We start from the raw sequence: 21,323 nt of genomic DNA, 5'->3' as shown, positions 1-21,323 counted from the left end.
AACAAATATGCTGCCTTAGAACAGAGAAATGACGATATAGAGCTAATGATTGAAACCGTAACTAGGTTGACTTCAGAGGCAGCAATTGAAGTGGGAGGCAAGGCACCAAGGCAACCAGTAGGCAAGCTCTCCTAAGTAATAAATAAAGAAACGACAAAAAATGATATTGTCCAACTCGAGAGATAGGATAGAATTCGTTGAACTGTCGAAACTGATCAACAAGGCGAAAATAAGGGATATTCGAAATTATAACGTGAGAAAGACTGAAGAAGCAGAAAAAAATACTCGCAGCCGGAAATAGGTGAAAAAGAATCTTAGCATAAGACAAACCAAGATGTATGCACTGAAAGATAAGCAGGGTGACATCATCAACAATCTCGAAGATATAGTAAAAGCAGCGGAAGAATTATATGTTGACCTGTACAGTAGCCAGAGGAGTCAGGATACCTCAATTAGAAACAATAATCAACAGGGTACAGCAGCTCCTCCTACAATTAGCGCTGAAGCCAGAAGGGCCTTGCAAGACATAAAACGAGAAAGAGCGTCAGGAGAAGATAGAATAACATTCCATTTAATCAAATATGGAGGAGACATAATGCTTGAAAAACTGGTGGCTCTTTATACGAAGTGTCTATCGACTGCAAGGGTCCCAGAAAACTAGAAGAATGCAAACATTATACTATACCACAATAAGGAAGACATTAAAGAATTGAAAAATTATAGGCTCATTTGCTTACTCCCAGTATTATATAAAATATTTACCAAAATATTCTCCAATAGAATAACGGCAACATTGGACTTTAGTAAACCAAGGGAACAGGCTGGCTTCAGGAAGGGTACTCTGCAATGGATCACATCCATCTCATCAATCAGGTTATCGAGAAATCCGCAGAGTACAATAAGCCTCTCTATATGGTTTTCATAGATTACGAAAAGGCATTTGACTCAGTAGAGATACCAGCACTCATAGAGGCATTACGTAATTAAGGAGCACAGAACGCTTACGTAAATACCTTGGAAAATATCCACAGAGGTTCTACAGCTACCTTAATTCTACACAAGAAAAGCAGGAAAGATGCCTATAAAGAAAGGGGTCAGACAGGGAGACACAATATCTCCAATTATATTCACTGAGTGCTTAGAAGTATCCAAGCTATTAAACTGGGAAGGCTTAGGAGTAAAGATCGACGGCGAATATTTCAGCAATCTTCGGTTTGCCGATGACATTATTCTATTCAGCAACAATGCAGACGAGTTACAAAAATGATTCAGGTCCTTAACAGAGAGAGTGTAAGAGTGGGGTTGAAGATTAATATGCAGAAGACAAAGATAATGATAAATGGTTACACTAGAAGCATAGCGCGGGCAGGACGAACGACAAAGACTAGACAGGACAAGCTCTACCAACCAGCCCAAGCCTATACTGTTCCGAAGATAATGATAAATAGCCGGGCAAAGGAACAAGAGTTCAGGATCGCCAGTAGACCTCTAGAGTCTGTGAAGGAGTACGTTTACCTAGGTCAATTAATCACAGGGAACCCTGATATTCACAGAAGAATAAAAATGGGTTGGATCGCATACAACAGACATTGCCAGCTCCTGAATGGAAGCTTACCATTATCATTGAAAAGGAAGGTGTACAATCAGTGAATTTTACGAGTGCTGATATATGGGTCAGAAACTTTGAGACTGATAAAGAAGCTTGATAACAAGTTAAGGACCGCGCAAAGAGCGATGGAACGAAGATTGGTAGGCATAACTTTAAGAAACAGAAACAGAGCGGTTTGGATCAGTGAGCAAACGGGTATAGACGAGAATCTAATTGACATCAAGAGGAAAAAATGGAGCTGGGCAGGTAATGTAATTCGCCGGTTAGATAACCGTTACATCATTAGGGTTGCATTAGAGAGAGAGAAAGAGAGAGAGAGCAAGGGCAGGAAACAAACGAGCACCCGGTTTGCTAACCTACACTGGGGGTGGGGGAAGGGGAATAGAAAGAGGAAAAGAGGGAGATAGTGAGTACTGAGCGCGTGTAGGAGAATGTGCAGGGACACTGCAAACGGTCTCTTAAGCCGCTGCCCTTCAAGTTGTGTACGAGTGCACTGACCGTTTTTCGTGCCAGTGACGGGTGTACGCCGCATTAGAAGATACCGCATAACACTGCACGTGGCACCTGACTCAAAGGTGTTTGTTGCTACTTTCCCCTCCATTGCTGCTGCCTGTAAACACTGGACAAAAAGATCAGCCGCACCACTGTTACGTTCATCTAAAAGTAAGAGTATGTCAGCTACTTTTAGGTTTGACAGCGTACACATTTCGAAACGTTACCCTGTGTTGCAGTGCTCCTGAATCTGTACGGGCGCACTAATCATGCCACGTACGCGCTTCGTTCAACGTCATTCTGGAAAAGCCATTTACAGAAGGCTAGCGGCGCTCAAACTCGGTGCCGCCCGTTAACTGCGAAAGCGGCTTCCCGGTCAGGCACACAACTCCAAATAAGGTTAACATAGCAACGAGGCAATCACGCCGGCAAGTCCCAGTAACGATTCATAAAATCGAGTCATTACAAAAGCCATTCCAGTGATCAACTGAACGTGTGCTTCGGTTGCCCTTCGCGTTCAGAGCGTCCGGCGCTTGTATAGGAATTTATGGAGCGAGCAAACAAGACTCTGAGAATGGTGGCGTCTGTGCGCATATTTCGGAGGTGACAGTGGGCACTGCGCTCACATAACACAGCCCGCTTTGTCTAAAAAACCACAGGTGACGTTGATATGAGAGTACAACAGTATGAAGCAGCAGCTAGACAGCATAAGTAACTTATACATATATTCAAAATATGTGTCAGGTGTTCATCAGGTATAGAAATGCCACGTGGATGTTGACGTATAGTCAGCGAATGTATGACTTCAATAATTCTGTCACATTGCAGTCACTCAAATGAAGAAGGACCTGTGAGTTTCGTTTTTTCGTCTTTAATTGCGTTCAGTTCCCAGCTTATTGGAACCGCCACAGCCCGGTGTCGAACCCGTAACCCCGTGCTCGGCAGCAGCCCTCCATACAGTCGCTGAGTCACGAGTGGGTGACTGATTGAGTGGATGTTTTTCATTAATTCGCTCATTCACAAAACCAGTGAACGATGCCCTCAGGACATGAGTGTACCCCCATCCAAAATAGGCCAGGCCTGATCGGCTTCGATGCGCAGTATCTTTTAACTCCAATGCTGTGCCTCTTAATGGGTTATTTTTATTTGACCCTTCCCCGCCACCTAGGCACATAGTTCTCGCGCCGATGCGAAGCTACAGCCCCAGAGGTACACGGCGCCAGATTGCTCAAAATGTCACCAAAAAAGGAGAACTAAATCGGTTTAGACTCATGCAGCACTCTTCCAACACTCTATTTTCGCTAATTTCGCGGTAATGAATTGATTCATAGAAAGAAACCACAGTTATTTTTTCTTTAGTTTCACGCATGGGCGTCATAGCCGGTTCGTCGATATGACGTCACTCACTTCAATGTAATTTTTTTTTCGTATTTCAGCCCTTGTGGCTCGGTAAATGTTTTCGACAATTGCTGAGTTCAGCCTTTGTCTCCATTAGAATAAACCACAGTCCATATTCGTCGATTAAAAAGAAAATAACTATAAAGCCAAGCGATGCCATCAAAATTCCTGACGTCACGGTGAGTTGGTGTGAAAATACAAAGGTGACGCCACTACTGGTCTTTCGTTACAGCGTCTATTCTGACTTATCGAGACTCTTCTCAAAATATGAGTGGCGCTCCCAACATTATGAAAGGATAACTTACTAATACATCTCAAATAGTTTTGTTTTTTCAGTGTTCCTTTAATGCAAAGCATTCAATAGATTTTCCAGCCAATTGGCGACTCTGATTCATCTGGCCTCGTTTGCGGCATCTTCAATTTAAAAAAAAAAGAAATGTGTCTGCTATATATAGCTATATATAAGGCCTAAATTTGACGAACCAACTTTATAAGAAGCGTCTTTACTGCCGTTCACTGCTCTAACCATCTAATAATCACTCTCTAGCGTCCTGCGTTCTGTAGACATCGCAGGCACTTTTTCGTCATCTCTGCCTCCCCACAGGCCTCCATCTGCTTGTGCTTATTGTATAGTGTTCGTCTATGCGGCCCGCCTAGTAGGTCCGGATGTAGGCTTAGCTGCCTTATGAAACGTGTGTCCCCCCCCTCCCCCCCCCCTAGAGCTTTTCTCCACACGTGCGTCAGACGGTGTGCGCTCGGCTTATGGAAAACAAATCGCGCTTCTATAAACGAATTCCGAGTCAGCGCTCACTCTCTGCCGAGTGGCGGGTAGAGCGGCATCCTGGCGGGATCTGGATCAATAAACCTAACAATAAGCGAAAAAAGGGAGAGAGAGAGGAACGCCCGAGGACGCTCTAATCTGGGCAACGCAGGCGCGCCCATCGGCACGCTTTATTTAGAATTTTTTTGGCTCTCCTGTCTCTGAAGCGTGATCGCGTGTGAACACTGCGGTGAGCCGCTGTGTGCTGCCGGAGGCGGAGAGATGCGCACCGACGAGAAATGACCGCACGTCGTGGGCCAAGCAAGAAAAAAAAAGGGGGGGAGGGGAGGCGAAAAAACAGCGACGAGACGATGCAGGATTCGCGGCCGAAAATGTTTTGACGGCAGCTAGAGCAGCGCAGCGCTGTAGATCCTGCGCATTGTTCCCTCGCAGTATTGAATGTGGCCTAGCTCGCACACATCGATACACATTGAGTGCTCGCCTTAGGACTACGCACTCGAACAGTCGTCTACTGTCGCGAAGTCGGGAATAGCGAACAGACGAAAGGATTGTGTACAAATCCCGCATGGTCCCCGCAACAAAAAAGAAAACGTTTGAATCCAGAGACCAAGGGGGAAGTGTGAGGCAACGCATACCTGAGATGGATCGCTTAAGAAAGCTACGGTGGCTTATAGAGCAATACTCAAATGTTGCGCATGGAAGAGCTAACGTCGGCTTACTTTACCGTATTGCTAAACAACTCCATTTTATTTGGGATGGAAGGTGTCCCATGGAAAGGGAACTAATCGGCGAAGCGGAGAATGTGATAGGCAACGCTTCCTTCATATTGTCAAGCAGTTCAGCTGAGCATGAAATGGCTAACTTTTTGAATTATTCATACGTCGTAAATGCAGAACGAAAAGACAGCGCTACATGTTTTGTTCAGACCGCTAAAATTACCTAGTATATATATCGTTACTTCTGCGTCACTGCATGCATTTACTCGAACAGATTGTGGAGTGAACAGAAATGATAAACCCCTGCAAGTCACAAGCACAACGCAAGCAGCGCTGTAAACCCAGAGAGAAGGTCATAAATAATGTAGAGAAAAAAATATTTAAATGCTGCCGGTAAACCAATGGGCGGATGCGCGCCGTGCGCAGTGCAGCCGTCTCGCTTTCTTCCGGTAACCATGAGCAGGCGATGAAACAGCCGAGCCAGCTAGATACTGAAATACTTTGAGAGCCTATCGTTTTTAACGTTACCGGTCTTGAAATATAAGTGACAGAAAAAGTAGTGGTTCTTGCTAAAAATTGCTGTTGGAATTATGTCTCGGGCACGCAAGGCCTTTTGCATCGTTTAGAGAAGAAAGAGCCATTTGCCGCCTTTCTTAAGAGACAAAAATATTTATTTAGGTTCGATGAAAAGACTTCAGTAGGAAGGCGATCGTTAGAATGCCGACACCTTCAGCCTACGAGCCTATGGAGTAGATAACCACCTGAAGGAGCACTATAAACTATTGAAGATGAGTAGTTGAATGTCGCAGCATCCACGCAGAAGTAAGCGTAGCCTAGGTAGTCAACCTGAAGCCTCAGTTCTTAAAGTGTCTAGAAAACGCGAATGGATCTCTGGTGGATACCTTTGCAAAACAGTGGGAAGCCTGGTAGTGAAAAGATGACGAAAAGGGGGGCGCACAATAAAGGACCTTTCTTAATGCAATGACATAGCTTAGAATATCAAGATACTTAAATGAAATATTTCTTGTTGAAATGAATAATAGGAGAGGTTGGCGCCTTATGGCAGTACCGTCTACTCCTTGTCACTTGGCAAAGGAAACAAATATGCGCAGAAAGGAAGAATAATGTCACAAAATATGGTACTTAGTAGAACAGCAGATAAATAAAAACTATACAGTCCAACAGTATATATGGACTGCAAAGTGTTGTGCATGTGTTCAGTACACATACACATATATAAAGTCAGATATCTTTAATAGCCAAAACACACATATACTTACACTGAAAGCACAGAAATAAATTATATTACCTTATTGCCCAAACCCACTGATTTTCGACAACATTAAGCACTAGGGTAAAATGTCAAATGTCACCTCCATCCCAACTGGAGGCTCCTTATTGCAATGCAATGCCCAAATATCCGCTCACCCATTCATCATACGGAAGTCGTAGTGCGCACGCATAAACCGCGTATTTAAGTGACAGCATTCTACCCACTAGTTGGGATCATAGTCATAATATATGTATTATTTGCGTAGCTGAACAGACGCCAATTACCATAACATATCCACTACATACAAAATAAATGGGTTATTTATGCCAGCGCTCTGTCCATCTCAGCATGTTTCTACTTTGATCATCAATTGCAATGCATTAACCGACGACGTTGCAGCAAGAGGATTAAAAGTTCTTCAGCGGCTGCCTTCTATATAAGCGAGCAGGATAATATGCGTTGCTGACGCCCTCGGGACTTTCAAGGCGGACGCCATCTAGATTATTTGAAGCATCCGTTTAGTGAAGGTCTGGGAAGAAATAAACGAATTTTTAATGTTGTCGATGGTACATCTTTCTTTAGATGTCTTCTAAACGTAGCGAGAAGACGTCAGGTGCAATGATTGCGTAGCTTTTAATGGTAAAGCTGATTTTACCGGTATGAAGATACCTATGAAATATTCGGCATTTAATAGATTACTGCATACATGCAAACAAGATAATATCTTAAGTGCACTCTTGTGTTTCAGGCAGGTTGTTAAATTGTACGAAGAAGGAGTTAGCAACGAAGGCAGAGATGGCAAAACATACATGTTCTAGACCAGCAATATCATCTATTTAAGACGTTATCGCTGCGTTTATAACTGTAGAAAGTTTCCTGATAGTATGCTTTCGTAACAACTACACTTTTATTATTGGCTATTTGAAAAAAGGAATCTCCATCTCAGTTTTCTTAGTCGGCAGTACAGTGTTCCCGAGTTCATGTTATATTTCACCACGGAGATGCTCTCCTGCCGGATAGCTTTATTTGATACATACGTGTGGAAAAAAAAAAGATACAAACAAGGATTATGTTGAATGGGTACTGTGTATGCATGCCTCTTTTCTTATTCAATAAATAGATGTTAGCTGCACTTCAGTGTTCATGGTTCTCAATATGGCATGTGTCTTTCGCATCGGTTTGATTAATTGTCTGCTAGATAAAAAAATTAGGAAAAACCAACTTTCACCCAACATTCAAACGACAGGAATCCTGGATTTCGGCACCCCAAGATGAGCAGGACTCAATATTTAGCCAAAAATATGTCGCAGGTGTAATCGTTTTTGAAGACAAATTCTTCCTAGCTGACTTCACGCAGGCTTGGCATATCTGGGATCTGGGTATTTTATAACAACTTTCAATTATATAAACGGCCCTTTCGCGTTTTCAGAACGTCGCAGCGACTCACAAATGGCATCGAGATGCAGGTCTCAACGAGCCGAAAAAGCCAGAAATAATCGCAGAATATGAAAAACTAAAGGTGCTGGCGAAATTAGCGCCAATAAAGTTGGAAATTAACCACATCTCATTATACTTCTGTAAAAACTGCACCGTTGTAGATATGAGCGTGTTGAGGCAAAGCTTTTGTACGGCACACTTCCGGGAAATGGACCGAGTGGACACACTCTTGGACTAAGCACGGCTCCCACGAGTCAATGCGGCTTCACCGATTGCCCACAGGAAGCAACAATAATTCGCAGAGTAATTAAAAGCAACGGCATGGACGTAATTAGTCGAAAATTAGCCACATTGCACCGTACATTGCATCATCTCAAGGATGAGAAGGTATCAATGATATATCAATATTACACGAAATGAGCGAATAATAAACATGAAAAAGGGACTGAAAGAGACTGAATAGATGTATACCGTGGGATCTATTGTATTGGAGACATTTTTTTAAAGTAGAATTTAACCGGCACGATAACGTTTTCATCACTATTCGTTCTTTCCGCGCTGCGGTCACAGATGACCCAGTAGCCATCGTAGTCGGTTCACTAATTAACTAACATGTTTAATTAGGTTATTAATTATTCATTTTAACACAAACGTTGCAATGATAGTATTGCAAGAGGACGTCGCAGGAAACGAGAACAGCTTACGCGGTTTTAAAGACGTCATCTGTCGGTGAGTTATTCGCGAGCGAAAATTCGTCTTTTGTCGTTGCGACATTGAACGCAGGAAGAGCGCTGAAAGCCCAGCTCACGTTTTCTTGACACCATCGCGACGAAGAGCAGCTCATTCTAATGAGCTGCTAAGGCATGCAATTAGTGGTCTCGTCTTTGTAGTGCAAGCGACGGCAAGTCGTCGAGACGGGATCTTCGCGAGATAAGATTACGACAGGCGCGCACAGGTGGTCAGCCCGTTGACGGAAAGAAACAAAACAAGGCGGGAAGCATCACGTGGGCTGTTCTTCGGGCGCACTGCGTGCGTCCACTTTCGGTATCGGAGAGACAAAAGGCGAATTTTCGCCCATGAACATCGCAGAAAAGCACTTCTTTATTTATATATTTATTTATTTCTACAACTGCGTCAATCGATGTTGCCTCTTACGGCGTCCTCCTCCAATATTGTCACTACAGCGTTGGGGTTAGAAGCTGTAATTAATAAGTTAAATTATTGATCTGAGTTGATTATCGAACGGGCTGCGACGACTGCTCATCCATCTGGTACCCGCTGTGCTGAAAGAACGAATACTCAAGAACGCATCATCGCATCCATTAAATACCATTTCTTTTAGAAATCTGCTTCCATTAAGATAGATCGCAGCGTATAATCGATGTATATACATATAATCGTTTGAACCACTATGTACGGTGACCCTGTCGACCTTATCGTCGACAGTAGGCTGATTTTTTCTTGAGTAACGAATGTGGGATATTGAAATAGCCGGATCTGGACGTAGCCTACCTTCCCTTGCTTCTAGACTCAAATAAAAAAAAACATTTTCCTTTTTAACTGCTTCAGGGAACTAACTTTGTTGTTTTTGTTGACGCCGTCTGGTGGGTACGTGCAAAGGGCATATGCCAGTGAGGGGGCGAGCCATGGACCCCAATGTCAATTAGATCAAATCCAATTTAAATAATTTGAGCTTAAGCTAGGAAGAACGAAGCGTGCTCGCTATTAGACCCTTTCTTTCGCCCTGTCTTTCAGTTCTCTCACTTTATGTTTTTGTGTAGTGCAGGGTAGCAAACCGGACACGCTTATGGTTAACCTCCCTGCCTTTTCTTTGTTCTCTATCTCTCATAAATGAATGGAGCTCATTATGCAGTAGTGAGAGGATGGTTATCCACACTTCACACCGTTTTAGAGCAGTTGCTAGCATACCACGGACCCGCCGTGGTTGCTCAGTGGCTATGGTGTTGGGCTGCTGAACACGAGGTCGTGGGATCGAATCCAGGCCATGGCGGCCTCATTTCGATGGGCGCGAAAACACACGTTCACCTAGATTTAGGCGCACGTTGAAGTACCCCAGGTGGTCAAAATTTCCGGAGCCCTCCACTACCGCGTGTCTCATAATCAGAAAGTGGTTTTGGCACGTAAAACCCCATAATTTCTTTAGCATCCCATCGTTGCTAAGAGCATATGCAAAGGCAGTTCTGCGTCGCATCAAGACCCGGCCGAACTTAACGTTTACCACAGCTGACAACGACCGGACAAGGTCGTTACTTATGGAGCGCTAAACCAGATGCTTCCAAGTGCATTATTTAAAAGAAAACGTACCACACCTCTCTGTCGCAAGGTAGACTGCGTCAGAAAAAAGAAAAAGAAGCCCGAAAGCAAGTCGCCACGTTTTCAAATTCGAAGAGTAAGAGATGCAACAAAACTAACATGATGGCATGGATTCTTCATAACGCAGAAACTTTACAGGCGTTCTACCTAACTCTACTAGGACTTGAAGGTGAAGGCCCAGCGAGGCGCACCACTCTGCGCTTCCAGTACATCATATTACCGTTCGCTCGCGTCTGTATTTGGTGTATGACGTAGTAGTTCTGCGGGAACCCGCAAGGTGGAGAGAAGTAAGGAATAAAGGGAAAATCAGACATCCGCCCGATCGTAGCAGTTGCTACAAAGGAAACCCATACGGGTTCGACGAAAGAAAAGCCTCATAGTTGAAGACCCGGACCCCACCAGGACGAATTTTTCTTCAACTATGAGGCTTTTCTTTCGAGGAACCCGTATCGCTTTCCTTTGTAGCAATTGCTACGATCGGGTGGATGTCTGATTTTCCCTTTATTTATTTGGTGTATATTCACGCGTCGCATTTCGCAGTACTCAAAAGAGGCCCGTAATGTAAACGAACGGTTTGAAAAAAAAAAGAAGACGCCAGATAATAACCTACCTACTTCATAGCGGCACGGGCCCAACACGCGAGGAGCAGCGACGGCGGCTCGTTGCTCCCAGAGGAGGCATTTGCCCGGTTATGGGAAAACGTCGCGCTACGGTCGCCTCTTGGAGAGCGGCCGCCTGTGTGCCCGTAGCGGCTTCTGGGCATAGAGTCTATAGCCCACGCTGTGCGGGTTCGTAAACACCAGCGCTGATGCACTTTTTCTGCAAAAGAGGGAAGCTTGCGTTGCTCGATATATCCGGCTTCTTATTCCACGGCTCCTGCTATATATCCAGCGATATGGCTGCATTGTGGGCGAGTTTCGATGAGATTCCTTCATGGAGGGCGCGCCTTGTTTTGTGCCGGATTCGTCTAGTCGGCCGAGATTACCGCAGCATATGCTGGAGCCTCGATTGTCTGCTGCCGCGAGAATGAACAGTGGGTTCTTCTGAGTCGTTCGAACTGTGCAGCATTGTAGAGGCTACAGCTGACGCCTGCCAATCAGGAGCGGAACCCTGCGCATACGCAATGAACCCTGAGAAATGAACTTCGACGTATAGCTACTTGGTGCATATCGCGTAATCGCGCAAGACGTGAGTTAATACATAGAGTCTTGACGTACGACCGCTACTATAGATAAGAACTATCGTATGTACAGTCTTTAGAGAGTTTCAGCTTGTTCGTAAAGGCATTACGGTTTGCGAAGTACCGAGTTACCGGAGAGATCTACGGCAGCAAGAAGGCTGGTACCGTTATCTTGTGGCGCAGACGTTAACTTGAAACCATTCAAAGAAAATGATGGAGTCATCTAATATGTGCTGCTTAATTAATGGCGTAAAGCGTCAGTAGTGGCGTAATCTTCAACTTGTCGTGCTCTTATGAGTTTGTTTCTACGAGAACACACTCATTCAATACGAAGCGTTTCGAAAACACTATAGTTGGAGAAATAGTCACTAGCTCTCGCTACCAGCTTTGCTACTGCAAAACCCCTGAAACTTTCTAAAGTAGCGGCACTTTCCTCCTCCACCTTCGCTCCTCCTAGTTTCTGCTCTCTTTCGCGCTCCCTCCTCGACCGTGGCGCCACCTACTATGCTTCAGCTTAGCAGACAAGCTTTCGCAGAATGAATGCACGCATAGCAAAGCGGGCATTCACGTTGACTTTCTAGCTACGAGTACCCTCGTGTTAAGCCCTCACTAACCGAAATAATCTGCACCGTCCTCTCCAGGTGAATTCGCGGCGCGTACCAGCTATGACGCGCAAAGGCTGGCAGAGGGCGCGAACAATCGGTGCTCTGAATGTTCGGGAGAGTATTACAAGCCACAGTGCTAGTCTTCAAGCGTGCTTCTCAGTCCTCTAAGCACACGCAAAGGCTCGGAGATGGGCGCTGGTGTTATTATGTCTCTCGTGCCCCTCAAAGTCGACAAAAATACGCGAGGCCGATAATCGAGTCGGAGCTCTGCGTAAATCGAAAAGGAATCAGTTCTTTAGCGTTCGTTCGCGACGCTCCAGCGTGGTTAGAGCGCTTCACTCAAACAAAAGCATAGCGAGCTTAAGGTGACTAATTATTTTTTAGGCCTTTAAGATTACAGGCTTCATTTAAGTTTCTTTCAGGTTTCATTTCATAATACGTTAGCTCGTCCGTTCACGAAGTGACGCACGTGCCGCCGCAAAACCGAGTTGCACCATGGGTAATATAGAGGTGCGTGCATCGAGGACGGTTGCACTCACTCTGGAATAACATTTGCGAGAACTGACTTTAGTGTAGTTATGACCGAGCGAACGACTAAAGCGAGTCAATGACTGAACAGTCGACGATTCAACGAGTCAGCGAACGAGCTAGCGACTACATGTTCTGTTTCCGAGTGCTTCACCGCTGCATCTAAATCTTCGCACAGTTTAATGTTCACGCGAATGAACACGTACGTTGCAAAGACCTATGACGCTGTCGTTCGGCGAAGCTCGCTTTCAGAAGAGCACGCACGATTTAAATCGGTGCCTGTGTATCACACATCCACCGGCCGACTACCAAAGACGAACACGAACAAAGGAGGCAAACAAAGCTGTTCGCTCTAAAGAAGGTTAGTAAGTAACCAAGCAAAAGTATGGAGTTGCTTTCTTAAGATGTGTTTTAACGCTCGAGTATCAAATTTTGTCAGAAGAACTGTGCCGAATATCAAGCATTCCTAATCAAGTTTTCCTACGCAACCTCGCGTGCCCCCGAATTCAAGCCTCTTGGCGTGCATACCGATTAAGTGCACAAAATACAACCACGCAGTGCTTATATCAACAAAGTACACACATCGCGTAGGAATTGTGTTAAAACGTGCACACATATGGAAGCATGCTTTGTGAGTTCTGTCATATCTACTATGTTATGGCCCGCAGCAAATTATGCAAGCCTCGACAGATACTATATATAGTATATAGTATGGAAATCTCGCAACTTACTTCGTATAGCCGTGTGAAGGATGTCGGCCTGAAGTTCTCGCTCCCAATTTCTCGAAACCACGTCTTTATTAACCCGTCGCACTTAGCGGACGGTATCGCGAACATCGTTTTGCCTTATCTGAATATAGCTCGACATATGAAAGCGCAACAGCTCATTGTCATGAAAAACGCCGCGAAGCGATGTCGCACTTGCCATAAAACATAGTTCAGCGCGCTCGCAAGTAACAAACACAACGCACGCGGAATGCAAGCAAAGTGTCTCGTGCGGCCAGTCGCGCGGCAATATTGTGTGTATTCGCGCTTCTTTCACCCTCGCAAAAAACACTTTTACGTAGTACGTATTGAGCAACAGAACCTGTATCCAGAGTTTTTCATGTTGCTCTACAAATTTCTCATTGACACTTTTCTTCAAATTATAATATTTGAGAAGTTGATTAATTGATGAAGACTAATTACGTAACTAGGTGGAATGAAAAAAGCAATCTGGGTCTTTGGTTCTGTCCAGATACGTGGCATATGCATATTTTTAAATCTTCGAGCATGATAGTTGGGACGCTCCGTGTAGTGGAAGTACGTAGCAACTCTCATACTTCTGACGAAGGCGGTGCTTGGGCCAAGGTCATTCAGCGACACACATAATCACTTGAAGGGTCGCTGCCATAGACAGTGCAATCTGCCGCGGCCGAAGAGAGAGAATGAGGTGTGACCGCAATAATATCGCGTCTGAAGTAAGCCGGTCTTGGCGCTGTAAAACTGCTGCCTTGAAGCAGATCGCCTTGCTCAAATTTTAGCGCGAAAAGGAGAAAAGAGAGGGACCAGTGAATCATTATATGAGCTCTTGCAGGACGATTTGTTTTGCTTAATTGATGTACGAACCATGCAAACTCCAGGAAAAGTACTGGCAATGTCACAGCGCCGTAATGTAGTACTTTTTTTTTGATCCAAGCAGATAGGATCGGTTTTAGTACCTACAAGGTAGATGCCTCATGAAGTCATGAAAAATTTGGAGCCCGCTGAGGCTCCGCCTTTAAGAGCGAAATGGGATAGCATTAAAAGATTCCTGAGTGCTTGTCACGCTTCCCGGCAACCGCAGCTTATGTAACCGGAAAACTCTGGTGGCGAACGCTATGCACGAAACTAAGCTTTGTGGTTCTTTTTTTTTATGGTGTTCAAGGAACTGAGGGGGCCACGCAGCTCCTACGAAGACAGGGCTCCAACGGCAGCTCGAAAACTCTATCGCGTTAAATGGGGTTTGTGCTTGACTTTCCGCATAAAAGAATTATGTTTTCTCGTATATTCAAAAAAAAAAAAACAATCCGACCCAATCATGTCTGCAGGTTGTGTGTAAGTCGTTCTTTACCATTTTTCTACATATCTTACTTTGAGAAATTTAATTAGTTCAGTAACGCTTATGCACCACGCGGAGGGCCCCGCGTGGTTCGAAATTCTTTTTCCCGAAGCGACGTCCAGACACTGCATGCCGACGCCCATTTTCTGCGACACGGAGCCCTTAACGCTATCACGTTAATAGTGGCTTGACAGTGTCAGTTCTGCTCCTGCAATTGCTACCGCTGCCACACTAAGGCCTGCCAGAAAAAAAGAAAGAAAGAAAACGCACGCAGCCCCCTGGCTTAGTTTTTTGTAGGAGCAGCATCAACATACCTACAGAGCTTAGGCTTTTTTCCCCACTCTGTGTTGACATCACAATAAGAACGATGACGCCAGACATATTATAAGTGTTTCTCAGCACTTCTACTTACTATAAGTTGTTTAATTTGCTAAAATCGTGTGATATAGATTCTAAAACTTCGGAATATACGTCTTCCTATTTCTTTACCCCCATTTGCGGAAGTCCACTCCATTGAGCAAGTTTTATGGAAACCGAATTCGCGAACTTCGACTGCAGTCGACGGAAGGGAACGAAGGCAACGAATCCTCCTCCTCTCAAAGCACACACTCTGTAAGAGAGGGATAATTTGTACCCAGCGTGATGACCGTGCTTGGAACTCGCCGCCGAAACTTGACGGCGTCTTTCAGCGCCAATCAACTCTATTCAACATCAATTGCGCACGTATGGAGCGCAGAAAGAGGTCGAAATTTATTATTTTCGGGGGACTGTGCTTTGTAATAGATGCAAACGCTAGTAATCAGCTTTTCGTATGTAAAATAAGCAGGTACTCCAATCGAGACAAAAATTAGTGAATACAGCCTGTACCTTGCAATAACATGCATGAAGCACTCTCAGTTTTCTCAATTGCGCGACAATTCCGACTCTTCGGATTGACGTTTCTATATTTTTTCTGGTTTAGTTATTTTATTTTGTTAATTGCATATAATGACATGGTGATGCTTGTAGGTGCCGCGGACTACTCCTCTTCTCGGAACGGTAATTCTGCAGCGAATGATTGTTTCGTGCAATTCTATCACCTATACACACTGTGTGCGCATGTTTAAGTTTTATTTTGTTTTTAATCTTCGCGTTTATAAGTGACATTACATCGTTCACTATTTGCTTTTTCGCTTTTAATATTTTATATCATATATATGTAGCATATTTGTTTTGAGTAAGTTTAATTGTTGTTGGTTTCTGAGCCCATAGAACAGAAATACAGAGAAGTAGGAAGCACGTACTTCCGTCCTCTCCGACTTCTAGTGAAGCTAAATCGCTGTATGTGATCAAAACAATGTGAATAAATAAAAGTGCTGAGACGAGGCTATGAGAAGAAAGTAGTATTTTAGCCTTCATTTAGTACTTCATATTCGAAAACTCATTACCTACCACCTAGGTACCTTGATTGCAGTACCCCTATTCCCATATATTCTTTGAAATATTTTACATTTTTTCTTCGTCATCTTATTTTGAACTACCCGGCTCTTGGCGTCTACCCAGACTAGACATATACCACTAACTACTAGGCTCTATATTTCGCGTCTACCCTCGTCAGGACGAAGGCCAACCTGCATTATGACAGTGTAGTGGTACACAAGTATGCTTTACTCTTTACACTAGTACACTTCTAGTACACTGCAGCTTTCTTGCTGCTGCTACTGCTGCTTGTGCTGAAGATAATGATGTGCCTTCAAAACGTTGCCGATGCTCCCAATTGGGGATAGCCTAAGCCTCGGGTGGTTGAACGCAAAGATTGTGTCTTATAGGAAAATAAACTTGAAAAGGTAAAAGTGCGAATAAAAGAGTTTTGTAACTGAAAAGGGTGACGAGATGAATTAGTGGTTAAAGCTTATGAGAAATAAAAAGAAAACTTATACCAAAATTTAGAATGGAACAATTTTTGTTAACTAAGAATAGTAAGGAAAGTAGAAATTAGCATGACCTACGTTTCATTGCTCTTGCTTGAGACACTTGGTCTTTCTCGACGTATAGGCGCCAACACAGAAACAGAGATTAGTAAAAAGGCAGGGACATCACTTCTAAAGTTTGCCTACAAAACAAATGTTCCAGACAGTTTACAAAGCATAACTGTTCTTGGACAGCTGGTAAGGCGATCCCTCTTGAGTGCCGCATTCCAAGCTTAACGCTCGTGAAGACAGAAACAACAGTCACTTAAACGCGAAGAGTAAAAATAAGCGCGTAAGGCTTTTGATACAGCCCTGTGAGCGTCCATTCTTCTTGTCCACGTCTGGTGCACCGGGAATGTGGTAACAAGTTAAAACGCCAAATAACAGCTGAAAATAATCATGATCAGGCGCAGCAACTATTCATATTCCCGATTCAGCCAGCAACTGTGCATTCTTAGTGCTCTGAAATTATAATTATATCATCATAATTTTTGAGTCAGAATTAATTGCATAATGAACATCCTGTGCCAAACGGATTTATTTATTTATTTATTTATTTATTTATTTATTTATTTATTTATCGAGATGGTTGGCACATGAATTGGGCGCCGGCTATTCCATACCTCTTGAAGAGTTAGTGTTTTAAAGATAAGGCGGGATATACTCTCATGTGCTTGTTAACGTGTCAAGACATGCTGCAGATATGACATAAATGTACCTCACACGCATTTACTATACATAAGCAGCATACTTATGTACTGCATGTGTGCATGTCATGCAGTCATCTGCATACCAATATAAACAGCACAACATCACGAAAAGAAAACTCTAAATGCAACTTTGCAAGAAAATGCATGCTACAAACAAAGCATACATGCTACGACACAACAGATCAAGCAACAGCCGTACATACAAATGAAGCGTCAGTTTCTGCTCGGGAATGCTTCCTTGCATGCGCATCTAGCAGCCTCTGCTGTATAGTGGCGAAGCATTAGGTTTCGCAACGTTCTCGCAACTCCTAGGCTAAGAAACAAACAATTGAATTACGGCCAGTCTGAAGAAAATGAAAGAGAAGGCGGGACTACAAAGGATGCCGGGTAAATGTGGACAAAAGAGTAATACGAAGCACGCTCAATAGTCACAGGCAAGAGCTAAGCAATCAGGGAGGAAACGCAAAAGAGAGCCGTTTTTTTTTTTTTTTTTTTGCGTGAGTTGAACAGAAATATCGGCATGTCTGGAATACCTTTACGGCGCGAAATATCCCGAAGGCAATTCGTATGGAACCTCACGTAGCCGCTTGAACGGCAGAAGTGTCTTTCTGCAGTTCTCTCTTTCCTTTTGGCTGAGTTTCCTTTCGCGTGCTCCTCGAATTTCTGAGCTGCCGAACATAAATAGAGAAAAAAAAATTGGTCCTAAACTAAAATATAAAACACAGGAATAAAAAAAATATTCTGTTCTTTTTCGCAAAAGCACCGCGCAGCAGACGAGGACGCTACCGTCCATTACAAGCTGTAGTCAGGGACTGAACACACAAATCTTCTAAACCCTTAATTTTCCCACATAAAGGTCACGTATTCAACTATACAAGGCACCATAAGTCATAAAGTGATCTCCTTTTTCACGACCTATAGATATTCTGCTCATAGAATTTGTTTATAAAGTCTATAGAAAGCATATCAGCCCAGATCAAGTGATCTTCTATCAAGTTTCTATCAAGATCGTTTAACAAGTTTACATAGACTCTATCTATAGGCATCCCGTGCGCTTACAGGCTTGCACAACTTGCCGACTACTCTATATAAACTTCTTTGCCCACAATTAGTCTGGAGATCTACGAACCACAGACACACTGAAACTAGCCGACTTCCTAAAGACTTTTGCCTTGAGCAATTCTATACACTTCGCACTTATAAAAAAGGCAAATATATGTGAAGGCAGGGCAATTTATGTAGGTCTGTGGTACTTTACAGGCTGCCTTTAAAAATGCTTTTCGCGCACAACTAAGTCAGATCACTTTACCACACACACATTGAAGCCAACCAAAAATCAATTGACTTCACATATACAAATGTTAGTGCCGAAGGGTCTAGTTGATGCCTATAGGAAAGCTACAGACTGCTTCCATTGATATCCGCGTGAACTCTCCACTTTCTCTCCTTCTCATCATCATCATCATCATCATCATCAGCCTGGTTACGTCCACTGCAGGGCAAAGGCCTCTCCCATACTTCTCCAACTACCCTGGTCATGTCTTAATCGTTATTCAGTTCTCTCTCTCTCTCAGTACAAGGTAGCCAACCGGGCTCAGTAAACTCCCTGCCTTTCATTTAGCCTTTCTCTCTCCTCTTTCTTTCTTTCTCTCTCCCTCTCTCCTTTACTGATTTCACTCTATTTTATAAGGGTCCATCCCTGATTGCAACAGAGTGCCAGCTCTAGCTGCCCAGCAGTGCACACTTCTATCAGGACAGAACATAGCTTCGTTTTCTTCAAATAGCACGAAAATAAAGGAAATCATTGTCCGGAGCGACGATCTGTCGCTATAGTACGCGTTTTTCCGCTCGAGCTAGCTTCCACTTTCTCCTTTCAAAGCTGCCATATAGAAGAGAAACAAGACACAGAGAGTCGGCGATGGCAGGAGTGGCTCGATTTCCGGGCTATGTTATGGTCAGACAATGTCCGTTCGAAACTTGAAGAAACTATTCCGCGTAAGAACGGAATGTTTTACTTCTAATTCCTTTCGTACCCGCTTCGGTCGACCGGTCAAGGCTCTCGGCACGCGCTTTCTTTGACGTCAATGACATCACCTTCGTCTGCGGCGAATCCTTTAACGCCGCTCGGCGCGCTTTGAGTCACGGGCGTTGGGCAATGTTCTTCCGCCCTCTGTGCGTTTATAAGACGCTTCTGTTATTGTTAAGCGTCCCCCTGATTCTCACGTCGCTCCATCCGTTCCGCAACTTGGGCATCGGGCACCGTAATTTCCTGTCTCAAATGAGCTGTCGGTGTCTGGCAACGCTAACGAGGCCGAGAAAGTCGCCGGCCGTCTGCCTTTCTTGTCGTCTCCTGCGAGATCTACAACTGCGCAGCAGTGCCGCAAGGTGGCGATCGCGGAGGCAGCTTAGGATCCGCCGAAACGAGACGGCTGTTGGCAACTCGCTGAGGCCCCTATAAACTCAAAGGACACGCATTGACCTCTCGTTAACTGAACCACTTGCCTGCATGGACTTTCTGTAAAAAAGAAAGTTTTGCGGTTTAACGTATACCGAAGCTGGAGACTCGGCTATCAAAGCAGCCATTGCGTAGGAGCTCCGGACTGCATTGGTGAGCCAGCGCTCTGTAGCGCTCGCCCAAAGTAAACCGCACGGGCGTTTCTGCATTCCCATCTATAGGGAGCCTGACATCCACGTATAGTCTGTAGGAACAGTGTACGTATATTTAAGATTCGAAAACTTGAACAGGTATTGACTTCTTTTATTGCAGTTATATGGACACTCAAGGCGAATATTCGCCGTGGCTAACAACGTGACCTTCCTTATAAAGTCCAAGTGCGATAATATCGCGGCCCGCGCGGCGTGTGCTTTGGGTGACAGAAAAAGTTTGCGAGGAGGAGGAGGAAAAAATTTATATATAGGCAACACTAAAGCCCAGTAATGCAGAGCGCTTGCTCCGCTAAGGCCCGTTGTTGATCCGCCGAGTACGAGTGAAGCGAAGCACTGCAGGAAGGAGGGGAAGGGGAAGGAAAATAAGGAGAGGTAATGTCAGTGTTAATGAGTACGGAATGTGTTCTGCATATGCCCTTATCTCTGGACAGTTGGGGCAGTGATATGTGCTACGCCAACCGAAGTTGTAGAGCATTAGAGGCGTGAGAACAGCGTTCGTTTGAACTTTGTAAAGGACATGTGTTTGTTCCGTGTTGAGTGAAGGATGAGGTTTAGGCTTGCGAGGCTTAGCCGAGAAGGATGGTGGCTTGATGCGCACCGGCTTTCCTCGCGCTCAATGCCGGGGGTAACGTGATCAAGACCGCGCCAGGGGAGGAGCGCGTCTCCTCCTCTAGTCCGGCCGTGGCTGCACGTGGCTGTCCGCGCGGCTGAGCACATAAGCGGTCCGCGCTCAGTGTCTTTGCGTTAATTCGCGGCGGACGCAAAGTCTAAGCGTGAACCAAGATCGCCGGTGGCGTCGTGTGAGCTGTTTTCCTACCGCACTTAGCGTTTAATGCCACGTAATCTAAGTTTTGGACCCGCGGTGAAGCAAGCGGCAGCACGAATCACTGGCTCCACGCTGTGCTCGCGGTCACCGAGTGAGATCTGCTCATGTTTGTCTGTGCGCGCATTGTACCACGCTTGGTACTTTAATTAGTAAGCGAATATTTAATGAAATTTATATAGCCGATCAAACTACGAGCCTTAGACGTCGTGTAATTTTTCAATACGCGTAGGTTGCTGTCGTTCTGAATGCTTGGCTATCGGCCGAAAGAGCAGCCTTATTCAGATCCACAAAGTGAACTTGTTGTAAGGGACGCGAAGAGCTCGCCTAACGAAAGCTCTGGTTCGCCAAGGCCAGCTGTAGAACGTTCGCAACACTGCACCGTTTCAGCAAGACAGGCCACGCGCACCTTCTTCGTCGTCGTCATCGTCTAATTTGGCGAAGCACGCAAACAATCGTTTCGCGAGACTCAGTGCCCTGCCTGCTTATACCTCCGCGTGTGCACTGCCTGAAGCGTGTTTCGTGTGGGCTAACCGCGATCAATAACGGCAGCCTAATCCCGAAAACGTGTCCCGCTCTGCCAGGCTCTGTCGCACGCAGTGTTCGCCGCACACGGTAATGGTAGGAGTGTGCGCATGTCCGTTTCTGGGCCTGAATGCACGTCCCGGCACTCAGCATAACAGCCAATCAACGAATGGCAGAAATATGCATAAATACTCTCTGATCATTGTACGAGCACGCT

This window comes from Dermacentor variabilis, chromosome 8, assembly GCF_050947875.1.
Source record: "Dermacentor variabilis isolate Ectoservices chromosome 8, ASM5094787v1, whole genome shotgun sequence".
NCBI lineage: Eukaryota > Metazoa > Arthropoda > Arachnida > Ixodida > Ixodidae > Dermacentor > Dermacentor variabilis.
Note: the sequence above shows the minus strand (reverse complement) of the source record.